The following is a 21,229-nucleotide window of genomic DNA, read 5'->3' on the forward strand; positions in this document are numbered from 1 at the left end:
TAGACATTCACCAAGCCATGGATTGATGGAGAATCTATGCCCTGCCTGGTGGATGACTAATGCTTTGCAAAGACCTTTTCTTTTTCCAAAGAGATTCCTTATTTCTTTGCATAAACATCTGGTCGACCCCTGTCTCTTAATTCTCCAGACAAGCACTGACTAACCAACCCACTTGTGTTTCAGTAAATCTTTTTTTTTTTTTAATTTTTTGGTGGTTGTGGGGCTTGAACTCTGGGCCTAGGCACTATCCTTGAGCTCTTCAGCTCAATGCTAGCACTCTACCTTTGATCCCCAGTGCTACTTCCTCAGTGAATCTTTTTTGAACTCTTCTCACTTGCTCTTCCAGATCCAGATGACTAGCCAAAGCAGAACCTCTGATTGGCAGATCTTGGCTTCCTATCCATGGGGCAGCATGGAGACAACCGGAAAATGTTGCATTGTGGGTTCATACTTTAGGAAACTGCAGAAATGTAAGAGGGTACACAAATGACTGTTGCAATATACCCTGATGTGAGGGTTTGGGCTCCAGGCAGTTAGGACTGAAGAAAGAATTACTGAGTTAGCCAGAGGTCAGGAATTGTCTACACCAAAAGATCTGAACTGGGGGATGCCTAACAGTAGGTTTTATAGATAGCAATCCCACTCTGGGAGACCAAGGGTCAGCTATGTAGGTCCATCATGACCTAGGGCATCAATGCTCCTGGCAACTGCCCCTTCAAGTAAATCTTTCCTCTTTCTCTTTCCTTCCCACAGCACCCAAGGCCTGTGATCAGTGATTGCAGTGACTAGGGGGAAAAAATGAGAAAGAAGGATAGGGAATATAGTCTCACCCCTCTGTCCACTGCAAGCCTGTGTTGGGGAATGGAAAAGGCTTAACCAGGCAAGAGGCTGGGCAAGAGTTTTGATAATTTGATCATTACATGGGGTTGGCCCCAGTGTGAGAAATATAAGACCGAAACAGCATGTTGGATGGGTCAATGGGAGACAGAACAAATTCTGTCTGCCCTCTAGCAAGTCTGGCTTATTCAATCAGTTCTTTAGAAAATCGCTAGGAAGGTATGTTATTGTTGCTTATACCTTCTTTTTTTTCAGGTTTATTTTGTTCTTGAAATTGAGAATAGAGGAGGAAGTATAGAAAAAAGAGGAAGGCTAAAGAAGCATTTATGGCTGTGTGGAAGGTATTTTTTGATTCCAAAGTCCAGTTATGGAAGAATGACAATGAGAGAGATGAGGTTGGCAGCTGAGGTTACTTCTTGGACAATGGGGCTTCCCAGTGTCACTTGGTTTTCCTCTATAAAGTCTACCTTTATCCTCCAGAGAGTGGCAGCAGAAGGAATAGCCACCCCTACTTTCAGGATGAGGAAACTGAGAATTGGACAACTAAACAGCTTATGCAGTGTCACAGAGCTTGTAAGTACCAAGTGGTGTGTGTTTGGAGGGGGGGGGGGTACCTGTCCCTTCCTCTTGCTCCACCGCCCAACTAATCTGACCAATCTGGTTGCTTAGAGATGGGGGAGAATGACCAAAGGGGAGATACTAACCAAGCTATGGCGTACTCATGCTGCATTTTACTCATAAACTGACATGTTGACTTGAAACCCCTTTTTACACCTACTTAAGGCTAATAAAAATAAATACAAAATTTAAAAAAATTAAAACAAATTTTAAAGAAAATATTTCTGTCACCACCATGGCTAGCTTTTACTGAGCATGGGAAATGTTTTGGCTATTGTTCTGTGTGCTTTGTCCATTTCCTCACTTAGCGCCGCCATAAACAATAGGTAGATGTTATGATTATTGTCATTCTTCAAATGCAGAGAGTCAGGCGAATTTGCCTTCAAGTCCTGAAGTGAGGACATAGTTGAATGAGGATCTGTATTCAGGCAGCCTGGCTCTAGCAGAGACTTGAACCACTGTGCTCTACAACATGGGGCACATGGAGCTGTGTCCAAGGGTCCCAGCCCTCTGGTTCTCAGCAAGAAGAGGGCTTCTTCATCTGCTCCCTCTTCTGTTGTCTACTCATATCCCTTCCCAACAAACCATAGTAGGGAGAAGCTCAAGAATGACTGTTATAGATTAGATCTAAAATGTGACCCAAGGGCCAGTGCTGAAGTTTTGGCTGCTGTCCGTGATGCTATTGGCAGGTGGTGGAACTTGTGGAAGGAAGGTGGGGCCTAGTGGAAGGAAGTTAGGTCCTTGGGCGGTGCACCCTTGAAGGCGATAGTGGGTTCCCTACTCTCTCTGTCATTCTTTCTCCCCTCTTTCCTTCCCTCTCTCTTGCTCTCTCTTCTTCCTAACCACCATAAGCTTATGTTCTTTGTTCCATCCTACACGCCCTACGTGATAGTCTACATTGTAAAAGGCCCAAAGTGATGGCATCAAGTGACCTTGGGCTGAAACTATGAGCTAAAATAAATCTTTCCCTCTTGGTAAGTTGACTATGTCAGGCATTTTGGAGCAGCAATGGAAAACTGACTGGCACAATCATCTTTCCATCTACACTCTGGATACTATCCATATGAATTCAAATATATCTTGTACCCTACTTTAAAAGCCCATGGCAGAGAATGTCTTAGGGGAAAAACTGTCTCATTGGGCCATTTTTCCTGGAGAAAAACATGTCTGGGTTGATTATGCTGGGCAAAGAAGGAAGGAAACAAAAATATATCTTAGGCCAGGTCTGCTATGTATCTGTAATCCCAGCACTGAGAAGATGGAGGCAGGAGGATCATGTGTTTGAAGCCATCTTGGGCTACATACCAAGACACTATCTAAAAAAAAATGTGATCCGTTCCATGATACAAATACACAAGAATCTTCTGATGTAAGCTGAATGGAAGAGCATGACTTTTGCAAGAGTTTTGACTTCAGTGCAGGGTAAGACAGGAGCCAAGTAGCAGAATTAAAGAGTATTTTGGCTAAGGGATTTTTTTTTTTTTAATAAAGAGACTCACAACTTTGTGTTTTTCTGCTTCCCGCTCCATGCATGGAGTCTGCTGTACTGTGTGATGAGCTTTGGGAAGGGAGGGAAATGTCATGAAAGAAGCACCTGGGAGTGGTCGGGTGATAATTTGAGATGTCAAGTCAGTATACAAAGAAGCCACGGGACTGGGGGACCACCTGAGCCACCTGTCCTTTCTGTGATAGACCAATGCATTGGGAGGACTGCTGGGTTTACAGCAACCTATGGAATTTGAGCCTATTTTTTTGTCACTTTCAAGGACCAGTTGACCACAGTGACCATAGAACTTGTAGCTCTGGGTTTCCTTTATTACAGTCTTTTCAACTCAGTTCCTTTACTGCAGGCCTCAGCCTCTGTCTTCATCTACGCTTCTCCCACTTAGCACAGAATTGAACTTCTCCTCTGTCCCAAACTTGGCTCCATTTCCTGGCTTCTAATTCTTTCTCTTTTCATAACTCCTTAGTTTAGAAATAGGCTCCAGGATAAAACTTTCCCCTACACCAGTCATCAATTGGAAATATTCTTTGTGTTTCTTACTCCACCCTCACTCCTCATTCTGTCTACCCTATGTCCATCTTCAAAACTGGGTCGTGCTGATGCAAGCAGTACATTCTCTGTTTCAAAGAGAAACAGACTCATTAGTGGACATTCAATGGCTTATAGAATTATTGAGAAGGCAACCTTAACAGGAACAACTCTTAAAGCTATAATTCAGAGACATACCAAGTAGGCTACTAGATCTTCCGTAATCATGAAACTATTAAACCAAAAATGAAGGTCCTGCTATCTGTAACTGCTGTTTCTAGAAATACCACATCAATGCCACTATCAAGATGGTGGAACAGCTGGGCACTGGTGGCTCACACCCGTAATCCTAGCTACTCAGGAGGCTGATATCTGTGAGATCTTGCCCAAGCAGGAAAGGCCATGAGACTCTTATCTCCAGTTAATCTACAAAAAGCTTAGTATGAGTGTGTGGCCCAAGTGGTAGAGCACTAGCGTTGAGCATAAAAGCTCAGGGAAGGCATGTAGGCCCTAAGGTCAAGCCTCAGAACTGGTCAAAAAGAAAAAAAAATAAAGGCAAGGCAGAAAGGCCATATGAGACACTAACCTGATCAGGAATGTGCCACAGTTGGCAAGCCCTGGTGCTTGCCATGCACAGAACTTTGTCATACCTGTTAAAACCCATACTAACAAGATGGATTGCTTGAACCTGCCACTAATCCCTCAGAAAGTCTCATTTTTGCTCATTCTAGTGTTTGGGTGATGGTCTCCAGAAATAACAGAAGCAGGATAGGGCATGTATTTTACCTTAAATCCTTTACTAGTGGTTACAATGAGTAGGATCCAATGGTATCTAGGACTTTAGCTGCAAGGGAGTCTGGGAAATGCTCTTTTTTTTCCTGAACTATGATACACAAGCATGCATATATGGAGTTAAGAAAAGATATTATGTCTTATCAATGGAGTTTACCACAGAGGGTTAACCTAGATCTTCAGTGGCTCTTCAGAATTCCTTTCTCCAAATAGATTTATTGCCCACTCCTTTGGAATGACTGAGGATAGTCTTACTTGGCTCACAGAAAAATGACTCATAATCAGACTATTACTTACCATAGATTATTTTGTAACCTCTTCCAAATTACTGTGATGCACAGTAATTTAGTAATGGCTAGGGGCAGATAAATAGTGCTCCTTGACTCTAAGCCATTTCATAGGTTTGTTTGCAGTCCACCCTAAAGAGAGCTGGAGGTCTGCTTTGTAGATTTCTTTTCTGGAGCACTATCAAAGCAGAAAGGATAAACTCTTTTTAGAATATTTCTTCCTGGAAAATAAAAAGAAATATCAAGTCAACTTATTTTTTTAGCATCACATTATAATTATCATCATCTCTCTGGCAGCCTGAAACAGCACATAGTATCTTTTCTCTTGTTTGTTTGTATTGGTTTTTTTCAATCTTTGAGTGTTTTCCAGTTATGTCCAGATGGTTCCAGTCATTAGTAGACTCTTCCCAAGATAGTCCAGTCCTGTTGGAGACAGGAAATACTAGAAACTCCACTAAGAAAAGAGAGATGATTGCTGGTCTAGTTTTGCCAGTGTTTGGATAAGCATTCAATTTAAGGATGTTTATTCAGATTGAACTTAAAAATCTCTTGAGATTTACCCCTCTTTGTAATTGGTGAGCCAATAGCCTGCAAGGGAAAAGAAATCACACATTCTCTGATTCATCCTTAGAAACATGTATGCTTTTTTTTTCCTGCTTGGTTTACTAATCTCCATGTGTTGTACAGCTGAGGGAAAGTGGTTGAAACTAAAAATAATTTTTGTTAACAATTGGACAGTAGTAAACAATATTAAACAATAGTAAGCATCATTTGGATTCTTTCAGTGCTAAATAAATCATATATTTTTCTTACTTATTGTTAAGGGAATATTTATACTATTTAACTAATTATTTAATAGATTATTTAAATAATAGGCTATTTAAATAATTGATCCTTAAACCATAGTTTAAAATTTGTAATCTGAATCATGGAGTTGGAGAATTTATATTTAGAAGAGAATTTCCTGGTAGCCATATTCCTGATAGGTTATCTTCAGTTATCTTGGCTAAGTGGGTGTTACTGTAAATATGATTTAGTTTCTTATCCACTGTTAGAAAAATTCTTGGCAAAAAACAAGAATGTATTTGTTTAGAGGAAGGCAAGAACATGTTGGAAAAAACATTAAAGTGTCTTTTTTATCAGGATTTGGTCTTGCTTCAAGTTGTGAGACTAGTTACATGAAGTTGTGTGTACTTATATCTGATTTCAGCTTCTTTCTTTATGGGTGGATTTCATCTTTATTCTCACCAACCTGTTCCTTGAAGACAACTGAATTTAAGGGAGTTTCAGAGTCACTTAACATTAATGCCCAGGTACATTTTCTGTGATGGTGATTACCATAAGATCCAGATTTTTTTTTTCTGTGATGATTTGTTTTTCTTGTGGTGGTTCTGGGGATCTAACCAAGGGTCTTTTGTGTGGCAGACAAGTGCTCTACCATAGAGCAACCATCCCCAGCCTCTCCATCTCCATGCCATATTTCTCCTGGGTGGCCGTTGGTACACTACAGTGAAGTTTCAGAACAATACATTGGCTTATAGCTCAGCAGGAATGGGACTATCACACTATGTAGCAGGATAATCTTGATGGCTTGGTTAATAGACAACTCAACCCAATCTGCCTCACATGAGTGGGACTTATTGTCTGTTAGACAACAAAGGAGTCCAAAGGTAAGACAGCATGGGTACCAGAGATGATTAGGTTATTGCAAGAAAAAGAGAGCTTAACTATCGTGGCTTCAGTGAGCTTTCCTTCTAATTCAAATGTGTAAGGAGAGAAAGGCCAGAAAAATTATAGTAACAATGTTCAACAAAGTATGAAGGAACTTTTGTCTTCTTATGAGCTCTTTCCAACCCATTGCTCAACCATTTCTTAAAGAGGTGTTATCCTGATGCATTAAAGAGGCATTATCCTGATGGAATAAGGTAGTGGGTAGAGCTCCAGCCATTGTACTCATGCTCAAGGATGAAGATGTTCTTGAGCCAACTCTTTTATAAGGAAGGATCCTAGAAGTTGCCTATGATATTTCTGCTGGTATATGTTCAGCCAGAATGGCATCAGGTGGAGACGCCATACTTCACAGACAGCAGGTCTTCAGACACACAGATGCCAGATGCACAGCGATAATAGCTGCTGTCTGGAAGTAGAGAGGGCAAGTTCGAGAGGGGCAGTGTCTGCCAAGCAGAAATTCTTTTTCTTTCTCTCCTCCCTTCCTCTCTCCCTCTGTCCCTTTTTCTTTCCTTCCTTCCTCCTTCCTTCCACCCTTTCTCTGTCTCTGTCCCTTCTCCCTTCTCTCCTTCCCTCTCTTTTTTCTTTTGTTTTCAACATGGTCTTGCTATGTACCTCAGGTTGGTCTCAAACTTGTGATCTTCCTGCTGTGGCCTCCCAAGTGCTGAGGTTACAAATACCACCCTTCCTGGCTTTCTTCGAACATTTTGGCTGGCACCTTTGGGGGTTCAGAGTACTTTTTATTATTTTCCATGCTTTCCTTAGAGACACCTGTTTATTTTTTCTCTACATGGCTACCTGTTGCTACAACAAACCACCTGAAACTTCGTGGTTTGAAATGGCAAAAATGATCATCTCCACAGTCCTGCGGGCTAGCTGCGCTCTTCTTTCTGTGGTGTGGGCTAGAGTGCTGAGACAGACGACTGCTCTGTAATGGCTGCACTTGCATGGCTGAAAATCTGTCCTGGCCTCTGGCTGGAAGCTCAACTGGGCCAATAGTGGAGAACCTTAGTCCTCATCCATCAAGCCCTCCCTCATGGCTGCCCCAGCCTCCTGAAGATGCTGTGTTCTAAAAGGAAAGAAGTAGAAGCTGCTAGTTTCTGTGAAACAGAAACAAACATCCTAGAGGCAGTTTCTGCTGCTCTGTACAGTCAAAGCAATCACACCGGGAAATGGCTGCATCTCTTGATGGGGGTGGAGCCTTCCCATGCCAAGAAGGAAGGAAAAAGGGAGGATGTGTGGAGATGAGACCATCCACCATGGAGAACCCGAAGGGCTAAGTCAAGGGTCCTCACTGCCATAATGCACATTAAATTCACCTCTCCCTGCAAATCCCCCTCCCACTGAGATGACAGCACTGTGCCTAGGGTACCACTGTGCCCAACCCATGCAAATGAGAACAGGCACCTTTGCCCTGAGTCTCCAAGACAGCTTCTCAGGCATGTGCTCTTGAGAGCAAACATCTATGAAGAAAAATAGCAAGTAAAATTGTGAAAACAACTATATAAAAGCAATGGATGTTTCTGTTCAAAGTCGGAGAGCCCAGGGACACCTAGCCAGCCTTGTCCCCAGCAATCCTGACACACACCAGCGAGGCTATGTGGCCATTTGCTCTCACTCCTGGGCAGAGAGTGTTTGTTCCTGGACTCCAAGTTCCTTTCTGCCCAGTGTGAGTAGTTTTCCATGGCTCTGGGCTCTCCCTTTTGGAATCTTGGCCTTGGCTTCCAAGTTGCCCTTCCTTTTCTGCTAGAAATAGCCTGTGTTTGTAGTAGAGTTTCTTCCCAGTCTCTTCTCCAGTGTAGGAGATCTGGGGTCTGGGAACCTCTTGTCATTTTCCCACAGTTTTCCTCCTTTCAGTTTAAGCTGATATAATTCCTTTAAAAAAAAGTGTGAGCCCCCCCTTTCATGTATTAAATCATACTCAACCCATGGATAAAAAGGAATACCTATAGCTTCCTATGACTTAGGGTTCTCAAAGTCAATGTGCAACAGGGGGAAACCTTTAAAAGTCTCAGAAATGCAATTGTCTAAGAGCGTCAAAGAGCTTCCTTCTGAGAAGCCCTTTTGGCACTGGGTACGGTGGTTCACTTTTGTAATACCAGTTACTTGAAAGGTGGAGATTTGGAGGATATTGGTTTGAGACCAAACCAGGTATAAAGTTAGCAAGACTCCATCTTCACCCGTGAGCTGGCAGGGATGGCTCTGCTGGAGGCATAGGTAGGAGGATGGCTGTGTGAGATCGGCCTACAAAAAAAATGAGACCTTTCCAGAAAAGAAAAAATAACTAAAGTAATAGAGAGGAGGGTGAAGGGAGAGAAGGAGGAAGGAAGGAGGAAAGGAAGGAAGAAAGGAGAAGGGAGAGGGAGGGAAGGAGGAGAAAGGAGGAAAACAAAGAAAATGAAGCCTTTTTGATTGAGAAGTCCATGAGATATGATCCCAATGTTTTCTGAGATGTCAGCGCAATCTTATCAGCACACGTTCGGGACAAACACTGTGTCCCCACATGGTAGAGGAATACAAGAGACAAAGGGATCTGGCTTATCCTACAGCCCTTTTACAAAGTGTCCATCCCTCTTATTAGGGATCTACACCTATGACTTAATCACCTACCTCTTATTGTCACGTGGGTAAGCATCAAGGTGAATTGTGGGAGACACATTCAGACCAATTGGTGCCAATTTCTACATCCAATGCTATGTAGTAAACCACTGAAAATGAGTGTCTTAAGACAACAACCAGCAGTATTCATTAATGCGATGCTGGGAGCCACATCCCATGCTAAGTTCCAAGAGGAAATAACAAAACATTCTTTTTCCTCTTAAGGCCCAAGCTCAGGAATCCCAGAATATTTCTCCTACAGAATTTGATTTGTCAAAAACATCTCACATCTAGGTAGGATTCGTGAAGGGAGGAATTATACTTCATCCTAGAGGATGGGGAGGCCATGTACAGATGTGGCATTTAAAGAGGATGCTGGTCGTCTTTGAACCTAGCTGTCACAACCTGTATCCAATAAATACCACATTCACACTTCTAATTCTGTTATCATTTCCTTGGTTTTCCATGCCCGTGCCCGCCTCCTTTGATGTAGTTCTTCATACATCACAAAATGAGCATGTACTAAATGAATCTCATCCTATTCATTACCAACCTGATGGCTACTATCAAGGCCCGAACCTCTCATTCCTCCTGACTTATTAATCTGTCACCCTACTACCCATGACCACCTATCTGGCCAATTTTAACTCTGCACTAATTCTCAAATACCTTCCCCATTTTGCCATTCCTATTGCTATAGATGCAATGTTTGCATGCCACCCCCTCCCTGATTTATATGCTGAAATTCTAACTTCCCACGTGAGGGTATGGGGAAGTGGAGGTGATCAGATCTTGAGTGTGGGGCCATAGTGAACAAGATTAGTGGCCTCATACAAGAGGCTGGGGAGATGCCTTGGGGTTTCCTGCCATGTAGGATATGGCGAAAAGATGGCTGTAGAAACTGGTCTTCACCAGACATCAAGTGTGCTGGTGCCTTGACTTCGAACTTCCTTATGCCAGGGTGTTAGTTATAAGCTCCCTGCCTCAGGTATTCTAACACAGAAGAATGGGTTCAGTGAGACATGTCTATTGCTCCAGTGTAGACTCTCCTGGATCGTATTAGCAGCCTCCTAGGTAGTGTTCATGTTGCCATCTGACTCTTGTGAAGTTAGGGGGAGGTCTGGGGCCAATATAAGAATCTGATGGAATGAATCAGCTCAGAAAGAAGAAGAAGAAAGGAACCAAGGAAGAAAGCAAATAAGGAAAAGATACTAATAAAAGAAAACCTAGTTAGGAATGTGTCAAAATTCTTTAGATTGCCAGGTGGTGGTTCATGCCTGTAATCCTAACTACTCAGGAGGCTGAGATCTACAATTTGTAGCCAACTGGGGCATACAAATCCTCCTGCCTTTTAGCTCCAATTAACCAGTAAAAAGCCAGAACTAGAGGCGTGGCTCAAGTGATAGAGCACCGGCTTTGAGCTAAACTGAGTTTAAGCTCCAATACCAGCACATATACCAAAAAAAAAAAAAAAATTCACATAAGCTGATAATATGTTTGAATTTGAGCATGCAAAAAGCTAAGGAACTTCTATAGTTCATGTTGGGATCAATAAACAGACTTATACTAAGAAGAAAATTATAGTTGGAAGATCAATCTTTGGTTTCAGTCAGTTTCTGACACAAGTCCTCACTATAAAGCATTTTTGAAGGGTGGGGGGCATGATCTTGCCCCATCAGAAGCCTTGAATAAATGACCTTCAACAGTATTGGAAGAGTGATACTTCCCACCTGATTCTCTGCTCTTGCTTAAAACCACCCAGTGGTGCCAGCCACCATCACTTGACCTACAAAGGCCCCACCGGTGACCCTCGAGTGTTTCATGTGACAACTAAAGTTCTGATTAGATTAGAAACCACCTCTTCTAGACAGCCTTTATTGGTCTCCAGGACTGAACTACCTGCTTTCCCAAAATATGCACATAGCCATCACCCACTGGCAAGTCTGGCATTGTCTGACCTTCTTATGGAGAAAGGCGTCCAAGGTATTATGAATGGTTACTGTTGTCTGGACAGTACTGACTGAGTTTACATCTTATCTGCCCCATGTACTGCCCAGATGATGTCAGGAAGTTTATTTAGCGTTTTCATGCCTTGCTTCTACATTCTCAATGTAGGCATGATACCAGTATGTAAACAGGTCATTGATTTCTTACAAAGATTAAGCAAATTAATTCATATATGTAAAACATTTGCTGGGCACCTAGAAGGAAGAAGCAAACATGAATTATTCTTTTGTTTGTTTGTTTTTTGAGACAAGTTGGCCATGAAGTCACTATTTAGCCCCAGCCAGCCTTATACTCATGATTCTCCTGCTTCAAGTCTCCTGAGTGCTGAGATTATAGCCATGTACCACCACACCCAGCTAGTTATTTTTATTATTGTTCATTATGATGACAGTTCACCCAGTACACCACTTAATACTTAAAAAATACTAGTTGACTTGAATTCTTTTCTTTTTTTCTTTTATAATATGATCTTACATTATGTCACCAGTTCCTAGAATTTTTCTGTTTAAGTGATAGGTTGGCTTTAAACCTTTGCAACCTGGGATATCCCATCTATGGACCTGGGGACAATCGCAGCAGTCAATGATCTCCAGATACACTTCAGGATGCTAGCTATACTAGGGAATGTCTCCTTGGGCCCCAGCTGAGTCTTTCCCAATGCCAGCCCCAGACTGGCCTCTCTATCAGTAGCTACTACTGTCTCATCTGGCCACATCCTGAGTGAAACAGATGGGGATTTCCTCGCATCTCCTAGGAGTCCTAAGGGTAAAGAGTCACATTTGAATGGAAATTGTCAACCATGATTCAGAGAAGAGGCCACAGTGAAAAAGTGCATAGGTCCCTCACCAGAGAAAGAGTTCAACTCAGGGATCATCCTCTAAGAGCAAGAATCAAAAAGAGTGAAGTTGTTTCCTAGCTGAGCCTCTGCTCTCCTGTCTAGTAATAAAATGAGGCTAAACACACTGTACCTCAATTCTCATCAAGAACTGCTCCACTTGTCGTGTCTGTCACCCCACAGGCCTAAGTGAGAGACACTTTATAACACCTAGAGTGGACCCCAGTAGGATGGCATGTCATTATATATATTAGCTCTGTTAAAAGAAAACACCTCCTGGGTGCTGGTGCCTCACACCTGTAATCCTAGTTACTCAGGAAGCTGAGATCTGAGGATGGCTGTTGGAAGCCAGCCTGGGCAGAAAAGTCCCTGTGAGACTCTTATCTCCCAGTAACCTTTCAAAATCCAGAAATGGCACTGTAGCTCAAGTGGTAGAGTGCTAGCTGTGAGCACAAAGAGGCTCAGGGACAGCGCTTAGGCCCTGAGTTCAAACCCTACAACCACCACCACCACCACCACCACCAACAACAACAACAAAAGAAAACACCTCCAAGCACTTATAATCTACATGAAAATAAATGCAAAACCAAATGGCAGAATTACTGCTTTCATCTAGACACCCCCAGGAACCACCTGGGCTGGCTTTACTGCAGGGCTCTGCAGTGAGGACATTGTAAGAAGTTGGGCCTCCCACCACACTAAAGCCACCAGCACAACAATGTTCATCGCAGCACAATTTGTCATAGCTAGAATATGGAACCAACCCAGATGCCCCTCAGTAGATGAATGGATCAGGAAAATGTGGTACATGTACAAAATGGAATTTTATGCCTCTATCAGAAAGAAGGACATTTCCCCATTCATAAGGAAATGGAAGGACTTGGGAAAAATTATACTATGTGAAGCCAGACCCAAAGAAACATGGACTCTATGGTCTCCCTCATAGGGAATAATTAACACAGGTTTAGGCTAGTCACATCAGAGGATCACAAGAGCCCAATAGCTCTACCCTTATGAACACATAAGATGATGCTAAGTGAAATGAACTCCATGTTATGGAAACCACTGTTATATCACTGTTGTAATTACTTTCAACATGCGATGTGAAACTGTAGCTTCTATTATTGATGATCCTCTTGTATGCCCTTCTTGTGGTTGTACCTGCACTATCACTGTATCTTATCTGAGTACATTGGAAACCATGTATACTGGTAGTAGAACTAGGAAATTGAAAGGGAATACCAAAATCGAGAGACACAGGGTAAAAAGACAAATGACTACAAAAGCAATACTTGCAAAACTGTTTGGTGTAAATCAACTGAACAACTCATGGCGGGGAAAGAGAAAGGGAGAGGGGGAAGGGGGGAGGGGGAATGAGAGAGGAGGTACCAAACAGTACAAGAAATGTATCCAATGCCTAACATATGAAACTGTAACCTCTCTGTACATCAGTTTGACAATAAAAATTTAAAAAGAAAAAAAAAAAAAAAGAAGTTGGGCCTACCAGGCCTCTGTGTTCTAAGAGCCAGAGAGATCCTCTTTGCTCCCCAGGAACTGAGATGGTTGAATAGAATTCCACACATTTCCAGATGCCACCCATCCCTCATCCCAGGAGTCAGCAAATAGTCCTCCTCTTCCCTAATTGGATATCTTGCATTAAGGGAAGTAAGCAAACAAAAAACCTTATATTATGCTTTTGTATGTATTACTCCCCCCCCCCAATATGTTCTCCAGGCAGGCATTTGGGTTAGTCATCAATTATAGTGGGTGAAGGGTGAGATGTCACTGTCCTTAGGGAATACATCATCTCTGTTCTCAGCTGAGGATTCTGGGAAGACAGTTTTCCTGCTCTGGGAACTGACCACTAGGAAATTACTGTAGATTCGTGAGTGGCAGCTCCTGCTGCTGAGGATTTACAAGTATCTAGTCCTGTCTTTCCCAAAGATGGTTCCATTCATTCACCTTGCATTTCACTGGCTTCATCTTTTCCTTCAATTACCTATTTTCTCTCATTCCAATCAGAGCTGGGTTTTGCTAACATCCCTAAATTCTTAACTCATGCATCATTTAAATCTCTATTGTCCAATGAGGAGATTGAGGTTAGACTCATTAAGCAGCTTTATCAAAAGCTCACATCATCAAGTGGTTGACTGGAACCCTGAAGTCATTCTTAACCCCACACACTGCCACTCATAAACCCAAATGGCACGAACACAGGAAAGCTCAACATGGAGTGTGTGTGTGTGTGTGTGTGTGTGTGTGTGTGTGTGTGTGTACTGGGGTTTTAACTCAGGGCCTGGGCACCATTCTTAGCTTTTCTACTGAAGGCTGGTACTCTGCCACTTGAGCCACAACTCTACTTCTGCCTTTTTGGTGGCTAGTTGGAGATAAGAGTCTCACAGACTTTCTTGCTTGGGCTGGCTTTGAACCACAGTCTCCAGATCTCAGTTTCCTGAGTTGCTAGGTTTACAAGCACGAGCCATTGATACACAGCTCCAATATGAAAACATCTAGCAGAGATTTCAGCACATCTTCGGCATCAGTTAGGACTGCAGCTGTGTTCGAATGAGTCGGTGTGGGCCACTCACAGCAATGAGGAAGTCATCAAGCGGTTGAGAAGTCACCGGGAGACTGCCATTCCCTAGCCCTCTTCTAGTAGCATCCATGAAGAGGTTTAGGTTGCCCATGTCTACCAGGGGTGGCTGTGGCCAGGCCACAGCCCTTCTTTGTCTCTGGAAAAATCCACCCTGACTTTTAGCCAGAAGAAAAAAAAAATATCTATGTTCATAAATTGGCAAAGTAAAGCCCTGGCTACAATAGACAGAATTGCTGCTGGGGGTGGGAACAGTGCTGGGTAACTTCCCCTAAGCTCCCGGCATCTTTTTGTATTTCTGTCATCTCCGAAATTTACACAAACATTGTCCAGACCTCAAAGATACAATGATTAGCTGGTTCTTTTTTAGTTCATTAGCTCTCCTGATATATTAGTAGATTATCAAAAGCAGTTCCAGTATGTCATAAAATCTGTTTGGTATTAAGTTGATACACGACGTGTTTTTCTCTGTGCAGCTAGTTTTCCTCCAATCTGGACCAGATGAGCACCCTGGGACTTGCATGAGCTCATGCGTATGTCTGCGTGGAATGTAGCATGCTGTGTCCCATTGGACGCACAAAGCATGTGTTTGGCCCAAATGGAAATATCCTGAGGCAGTGATGCCTCAATTAGGGGAGAGATAAAGACACCAGATCAGATACAGCGTCTGTAAGATGTTAATGTCTGGTGGTGCTCTATGTTTAGGTCACTTTTCGGTTCTATATTGATAGGCCGTTTAGGCAGAATTGTGATGGGCATGAAATCACCTTTATTCAATACCTATCCCAGTGCTACTTACGATGCCTTCCCACTGCCTGGAGCTCCCAGGAGCCCCATTTCTGGGTCTGTGCATCCATTCACTAGTCTCCTTTGGGCATCTATTGTGTGCCAGGCATCAGGGAGAGAGTAGAATAGTAGGCTTTGCTTCTAAGATACAGAGGATGGAGTATAACTGGGAAGAGATTGTTGTTCTGCTGAGTGAGAAATGTATTTGTTGAAGCAGAGAAAGGGTCTACACTAGCCTGGAGGGGAGGAAAGGTATGTGGATAGAAAAGGCCTCCCAGAGAGACAGGGTAGAAGCAGAACATTGAAGAACATCTAAGAATCCCTCACTCACCAGACAATCCATTCATTTTTCCCTTTCTGCACTCCTGGTCCCCTACCCGGCCTTTTCCAAGGGTATCTGGCCTCATTGGACATTTCCAGTCCACATTCTCTCCAAGCAGAGATAGACAGTGCTTGTGGCCAGTGTCGGCTGCTACGGGAAGCAGCCAGCAAAGGCTGCTTGGCAGCAGAAATACAGCTGTGTGGATCTGGGCACAGATGTCTGGGGATTAACACAGCTCCAATTCTCCTCTGGATTCCCTGCTGTGTTTTTTTTTTTCTGTTAAATAAAAAGCTTGGAAGTAAATAAATTTACCAAAGGAACCCCCAAGAATTAGGGCTGTTATTGGCTCATCAGGCGCCTTTGTGAGAAGAAGAGAAAGGCCTTGTGCAGGGCACATGGCCATCCTAGCCCACTGTGTGCTGGACTCAGTCCCTGCTCACCTTCTCAGCCAGGTGCTCCTGTGAAGGCAGAGGCCTGAGCAGCCATCCAACGCCTTGGGATGGAAGGCTCGTGGGTACTGCTTTCCTAGGGCTGCTTACCAAATGTCCACAAGCTGGGTGGCTTGAAACAGTAGAAAAATCTTCTCTCACAAGTCTAGAGGCCAGAAGTCCAAAGCCTAGGACTTGGCAGGGCTGCATCCCTTCTTGACAGGAGAATCCTCCCTTGGCTCTTTCAACCTGCATTAACGCTGAGCAATCCTGTGCATTCCCGTAATCTCGGTCACCTCTGCCTTCACACAGCCTTCTCTCTGTGTGCCTCTAGCTCAGAACTTCTGCTCTTTCTCTTATAAGGACACCTGTCCCTGGATTCGTACCAGGTAATCTAGGATGGCGTTGCCCCGAGGCATGAGTCATTTTCATCTACAAAGGCCTTTTCTCCGAATTAGGTCACCTTCTGCAAGCTATGATACATGGACACATCTTACTGTGGGGCATCCTACTGTGGGAAGAAGAAAAGGAGCTTTTAGACAGGAGCAGGGGCTCTAAAACAAGGAGGTGTTAGGCACTATGCATAACCCTAACAGTGGGAGGGCAGGAGGTGAAGGGAAAGCTGGGACTACCTTGGGAAGGAAGGACCTGCTCTTAGAAGACCACCAATGCCCAACCAAGAGGCGTGGATTGCATCTAGAAAGTGGTGAGCAAGCACTATATGATTTTAACTTTAAAGTTTAGTTTAGTTTAACTAGGGCTGATGGTAAAAGAATCCATGGGAGGAGGGCAAGACCAGCAACAAAGAAATTCTCTGCAGAGACATTTTAAGTTTTTTATATTGCTATTGTAAAGGAGATACACAGAAGGGTTACAGTGACATATCTGCAGAGAATATTGCTACTGCTCAGGTAAGGAATTCTGTGGCTTGATGTCTGGAGGAAAGGAAATAGTTGTGTGATGATGAAGAAACGGCCTGGACTTGTCTTAGTCTGTTTTCTATTGCTATAACAAAATACCTGAAATGAACAAAATTATACACAGTAGATGTTTTTTAGCTGGCCGTTCTAGGGATACAAGATGGTGGTGCTGACATTCTGGTGGCATCACACAGTGACAAAAGGTCTCTTGACTTTTGTATGAATCCACTAATACCATCAGGGAGATTGAGATTAAGCTTATAATCCACAAAGGTTTTTTTTGGGGGAAGGGAAATTCGAGCAAAATCCCCACCCAGCACTTGGAGACTGGTATGAGATGAATGGGAAAGCAGAGAAGAATCTAGGCTGATCCTGTGGTTCCTGGCAGTGTTCCAGCCCCCACACTACACCATCCACCACACTGCACCATCCATGCTGAGGTGGCAAAACACCATGCAGGTAAATCATTTGCCCTTTAGAATTTGAATACAAGTTTAAGGACTCTTCAAGCACTTTAACTTAAACACCAGTGGCAAGTATGGAGTTAGGTGGGATCTCCCCAAAATTCATGTCCACCTGGAACCTATGAAAGGGGTCTTTGTAAGTGTTATTACATTAAAGATTCCAAGATGGGTGGCTTATCCAGATTGGTCTTATGTCCTATGACAAGTATCTTTTTATGAGACACACGCAGAGAGAAAGACACATAGTGAGAGTGATCAAAGGAGACTGGGGCTAACTGGCACCATCTTGACCACATGGTAGATGATAGGGAATTGGGTTTAACTGGCGCCATTTTGTCTTCATGGCGGAAGAAGATCAAGTCCCACTTACCAGGTGATGAGTATACCTGAATTTCTAGAGGCAGGGGCAGGGACTTGGACAATAGGTTACTGGAATTGCCAGTTTAGGGTCATGAGCTCTCAAGCTCCCTGTGACCCTGCCCCCTGACCAGAACCCTATTTAGGCCCTGATCAGCTCAGATGCCATTACGCCATGCCTCACGTCTCTTGGCTGTTGTCTGGTCACCATGGCGTCCCACTCCAACTCTCCATTGAAGATAATCTGGTTTGTTGGGATTGTTTTTCTGCTTTCTTTCCTCTCCTGCTCTCATAGCTCAATTTTCTAACAGTGTTAAGTGTACTCAAAGGGCGGCAGGTCTTTGGGACAGGAGTCCACCTGCAGTCACCAGCTTTCTAAGAAAGACTCCCAATGCCACCTCTCAAAATGTGGCTTCTCTGTTTCTCATGACTGAGGTCCTGTACAACAAGAGGCAAAGACTGTATGTAGAAGGAGGCGGAGACTGGAATGCTGTGAAGAAATGTCTGGAATGACCAGCAGCTGGATGAGGAAAGGAGGGTGACCCCCCCCCCCCCCGTGCCACCCGCTGGAGCAGAACAAACACCTTGGCTCCAGACTTCTGGCCTCTAGAAGCATAAAGGAATCATTTTCTGTTGTTTCAAGACACCAAGTTTGTGCTAATTTGTCATGGCACTTCTAGAAAATGACCGTAGGTTGATAATGAGCTCAAACTACATTTGACATTAAAATAATAAGAAAGGGGCAGGGTGTCTGGTGTGGAGAAGTCTATAATCGCAGCTATCCTTGCTATCCTTGCTTTAAATAAAGATGGTGGCCTTTTATCCTGAGCCCCCTTTAGCCTTCCTGCAGCTGCTCCACCAGGGATGGGGCTGTTTTAACCCTGAACCCAAGCTTGTAAATCCTCCACCTGTTCTCGTTGTGAACATAGCTGTTCTTTCTGACATGCTGGTGGTGGTGGCCTCGGGGAGCTGACACCATTCTGAATTGTTAGGGATACCAAGCAGGCAATAAAAAAAAAAGCAGGCTGATTAGTCAGCCAGAGCAGGGAAGCCTTGTCCCATTATAGCCTGACCCGGTGCTCTAATCATCTAGCCGGCTGCCAGTGGCCAAGTGCTTGTGGTCAGAGAGCCCCTACAGCAAGTGAGCCTTGTTAAGAAGCATCCTTCCATGTGGTTTCAGCTGTCCTGCAGACCCGCTTAAGTCTCAGTCCTGGAAAACCAATGACACAGTGCTTGTGTGTCCTTGAGTTTATTACAACCTTCCAAGGTTATGCCTTTTTTTTTTTTCTTAGAAGATATGCAAAGGAAGTCTTTCCAGATTCCATACCATTAGACTTCAGGCATCCCCAGACTTTTGCAAGGAGCATAGACCTCATCTTTATGTTTGCGTAACACTTCTCTGTGTGAATGGTGTCCTTGACTCTCCGAATGGATCAGGTGCCTTCCTTCACCTCCAGGCAGTGCTGACAGGGCTTCCTGGCTCTGCTGAAACCTGAAGGAACTTCAGGACCCAGAGGAAGTTTAATCTTGTGGTCAGCCATGGCCAACCACATTCCAGTCTTTGTCCGTCACCTCTCCCACCCATCCCTGAGGATTTTCCTTGACCTTGAGGCTCTCAGCATATTGATTAAGTGCTATCTACTCCCTCCTGATCTCCACCCATGGCTTTCCTTGCCGGTGTGTCTTCCCCTCGGTGTCAGATCCCAAAAGCTTTTTCCTTCCATCTGCCACAGGAAGACACAAGGCCAGCGTCACAGAAATAATTCCCATCCATTTACTGTGGTGGACACAGAGCTCGCGGCTTTCCTTGCCTAGGCCTTACTCTTCCAGAATGGAATTTCCTTTTGTACAGATAAAAGCCCAATTAAGTACTTTTTCCTACTAGAAAGCCTTGGTCCCTACAGACCAATCTGGCTTTCCATTTTTAGTGGCACAAAGAATTGGCAGAAGCTTTGAAATGACAGCTCTTCCTCAAAGGCTCCAAAGTGCCTCAGTCCAATTCTCAGGCACAATTAAAGTCCAAGGGAATTTCCTGTCCCCTTACCTACAATGCAGGGGAGATTTCCCAAGCCCTGGAGAACTTGACCTCTATGAAGGAGAAGACACACTTCTTTCATTAGTCAGCATTGGGTGACGTTGGGCAAGAAACTTGTCTGACCCATACACTGCTTGTCCATGAAACAGTAATAGCTTTTGCGTAGGTTATTGTTTGAATACTTGAAAACTATTAGTATAGTGTCTGGCACACAAAAACTGTTCCATAAATCTTGTTTTATGACTAGGTAGTAGTTTGCTTTGTTGCTAGGCACAAATATTGTCATGTAGTTCTAAAGATTATAAGAAGGTTTAGAAACTGGTAACAAGACATTGAGTTTCCAAAGGAGCCAAAATGTCCACTTGGCTGCATATTTGCGTGTGTGTGTGTGTGTGTGTGTGTGTGATTATTTCTTTGAGGTTAATTCTCAGACACAGAATTGGTGGTCACAGGATAAATACATTTTTAGAACTCTTGCTACTCTTTGCCAAATGGCCCTACAGGAAGTCCGAGCCAATTACTTCCTCCTCACGCCACCCAGTCTTGTGCTGAAGAGCCAATTTCTTGGCATCTTAAGGTTTTCTTAAAATGTATTAGTGGGAAAATGATGGGAAGTATGGTCTTATAGGGGCTGTAGAATTGCTTTTCCAAAGATGTAACAAACAAAGATCTAACAAAGAAAACAAAGATCTAACAGGTTCAACTCCTTTATTTAAAAAAAATCAACAAAGGTCCCTAGACTCAGAGAGATAGGTGACTTGGCCAATGCATTTTACTAGCAAGACAACCAAAATTCATGCCCCAGGTTTTCTAACTTGAATTCTTTGCATGATTCCACTCCATGCAAGAGATTAAGCCTGGAGGGGAAGCCACTTATGGCCTACTTAATTATAAAGTTCTATTAGACCCAAGGGAAGAGGCAGCGAAGGAGCTTTAATTAGTGTCTAGCTAATTCATCACTAGACAGTAAGTTTTCAGTAGCAGTGCTTGTGTGAGCACCACCTACTGGTGAAAGTGTTGACTTGTATAGAATTCAACGGGCCAGAAGATCCCTTGAAGAGCTGGACTGCTTTAACTGGCTTTGTTTTGGGAAGAAGTAGGGAGAACAGTAAAGCCGAGCAGAATCACTGAGTCATAAGCCATTGGTGCCTAAATTGCTGAGGCCCCCAGGATCGCTGCAAATCAAGTTCCAATTTCTGGCAGCTTCCTGTTCTCCCTATCATAGCCACAGGATGTAACTGAGGAGTTTTTCGTAACCTGATTTGTAGCCACAGGCCATGTTGTGCTGGTGTCAGGAAACTCCGCAGGCAGTGGGTTCTAGGTACAAAGCCCTCGTGGAACACTTCTCTAGTCAATGCAACGTTTCTTTCCCTGCCCTTCTTCCTGGGGTAACAGCCAAGATCCTGGAAATTGAGGATAGTTAGGGGTGCAAAATGAAATTCTAAGGAGTGGTGGGAGAAAGATAGAATGTCTGATCCACAGATATTCCCAGCCCAGAGCAAACCGCCCTTTAGCCCTTGGCATCTATTCGTATTGGCACCCAGTGGCTCTAAGTAGCCTCCAGCCCAAGTCTCAATTGTTAGCCTATCT

At 43.6% G+C, this 21,229-nt stretch overlaps 1 long non-coding RNA gene across 1 annotated transcript; it reads right to left on the reverse strand.

Annotated features, from left to right (window-relative positions):
• Nucleotides 1–305: 305 nt before the first annotated feature.
• LOC125364613 lies at nucleotides 306–6,426 on the reverse strand. Its single transcript, XR_007213543.1, has 3 exons — nucleotides 5,761–6,426; nucleotides 4,577–4,783; nucleotides 306–396 (listed from the first exon to the last, which is right to left on the reverse strand). It is a non-coding gene; the product is annotated as an uncharacterized LOC125364613 (long non-coding RNA).
• Between the last annotated feature and the right edge of the window lie 14,803 nt (nucleotides 6,427–21,229).

This window comes from Perognathus longimembris, chromosome 16, assembly GCF_023159225.1.
Source record: "Perognathus longimembris pacificus isolate PPM17 chromosome 16, ASM2315922v1, whole genome shotgun sequence".
Classification (NCBI taxonomy): domain Eukaryota; kingdom Metazoa; phylum Chordata; class Mammalia; order Rodentia; family Heteromyidae; genus Perognathus; species Perognathus longimembris.